The sequence below is a fragment of the Octopus bimaculoides genome, chromosome 11, assembly GCF_001194135.2.
Source record: "Octopus bimaculoides isolate UCB-OBI-ISO-001 chromosome 11, ASM119413v2, whole genome shotgun sequence".
Taxonomy (NCBI): Eukaryota; Metazoa; Mollusca; class Cephalopoda; order Octopoda; family Octopodidae; genus Octopus; species Octopus bimaculoides.
In genome coordinates, this window is record NC_068991.1 from 51,754,198 (window position 1) to 51,756,484 (window position 2,287).

The window sequence follows — 2,287 nt, forward strand, 5'->3', positions numbered from 1 at the left end:
TATATATATATATATGTAGTGTTTTTGGAATATTTACAAAAGATAATTGCCAGCTAAAGTGAAAATCTACAATAACTTTATATTGCATAGATTTTAAATAACTGTCACTCTCCATTCTCGCTTCTCTGTTAAATAAACATCATGTGGCAAGAAAATGATATTTTTATTGCAAGCTAACAACGGACGCATCAGACAATTTCAAACACCAAGGAATTGATTAAATCGCAATAATAATAATAATAATAATAATAATAATAATAATAATAATAATAAAATAATAATGATAATAAATGAAGAATGGCGTAATTCTTCGTGAAGATAAATATACAATAAGAAGAGTATGATGCTCTGGGTAATAAAACACAGATTGACTTTGTTTATTGAAGTGGACAATATTTCGACAGCTTGTTTGTCGTCATCAGGTTCGAAATGAAAAATACGCAGAAATGTAGAAATTCAAAATTTCAATTGTACTTCTTGGCGTTCCATCCTAGGTAAAAAGAAGATGTAATCAAGTTTCGTACTTGACAGGTACTTTATTTTATTGATCCCCAAAGGGATGAAAGACAAAGTTGACCTTGGCAGAATTTGAACTCAGCACGTAAATAGCCGAAACAAAGAAGTTCTGATAAAGTCTTTTAGAATCTGTATAAGTGAAGATTCTTAGTTGTCAATGAAAAAAGAAGCCCAAAAATTTCATAAGGAATTAAGATAAAATTGATAGTGTGGTTATAGTGAGGGTTGGCTGCCACATATCAATGATCAACGTAGATTGGTTTCATGTTTTGTGCAGTGTGTAGTGAAAAACATTCAGCAGACACGGAAGCTATTAAAGCTGGTTTTAGTGGGAAGAAGCCAGAGTGAATTCGGACCACGAGTGAATTCGGGTCGTGATTTTTTTCTCTCACTAATAGCTGTTTTCACATCTACACACTTAGCCCAGCTCAATTCTTCCTCATAGCTGTTCTTACAACGACGTACTCAACCCAGTGCGAAAGCTGAAGAAACATACCACGGCAACACGACAACATGAATATGCATCGATGTGAAAAATCAGTCTAAATATCGAATTACTGATGAAGATCTGCACCTGTAATACACAACATTCATATAAAATTAACTCTACTTGTATTGCATGACCACCTTTGTATTAACGTAGCGATAAATGATGCTTATAAATTGAGAAGTCTTTCGTCATAACCACACTACAAATGCTTCTTCTTCAATAGGCAACGTTCAAAGATGGTTCATAAATCAGAAAAAATTAGTACACTGAAAGTAACTGAGTGGGTCAAACGGTCAATGTAACATAGAGGCAGTTGTATATGAAGTGAGGGTCGCGTCTATGGATCCCAACGGAATGGTACGGATACAATATGTCGGAGTGAGAGAAGGCCTCTTGAAGTCGCGTGTCTTTTACGATCTAGGAGAGGCGAAACGTCACGTATATGACGTTTGAAAGAGAAGACTGCAACGTATGATGTTAACAAGAGGTTTATTGAAACATGCAGGCCTTACTCTAACAAAAACAAGTGATACAAACTCTGTGTGGCGGAGAAACTTATGTCTTTCAAGAAGGTAAAATAATCACACCATGCTCGCAAGCATAAATGAAAATACACTGAAAGGTATTGGTCAACCACCTGACTAACTGGTGACTTTTTCACAAGAAACTTACTCTCTTTCTACGTATCCAGACAATTCTATTTCTATTTCTCCTTGTCACTCTATTTCTGTCTCTCTCTCTACTTCTTTCTCTCTCATCATTCCCTCTATCTGTTTCAACCCCTCGTTCCGTCCTCCTCTGTATATACGAGAAGTCTTCATTAAAGATTTCCCCTGACCCACTTCTGGTTATTGCAAGAAACGGAATATGTACAGGTAGTGCCATATGTGTCTCTACATGTCACACTGTGAATTGCAGCTTTCCACAAGTATTCGTTTGTCTTTTACAGTTGCTGAAGTGTACTAAGATGTTATAATGGAGGCAGTTGAATGCAGATCAAGTTCGTATACTTGAAAGGTCGTACACCAAAAGAGACGTTCGATGAGATGAAAGAAGCTTATAGTGACGATACACCCTCATGCGACGTAGTCAAGCACTAGCATCGCTAGTTCAGATGTGGTTGGACATCAATGGAAACTGCTCCTATTCCTGGACGATTACGTTTCGCTATTGATGACGACACCATCCATAAAGTAGAAGCTGCCATTTTGGAGGATCACGCATAACTATTCGGCAACTAGCCCAAGAAGTGAAGATAAGTGTAGGGTCCGTGGAAAAAAT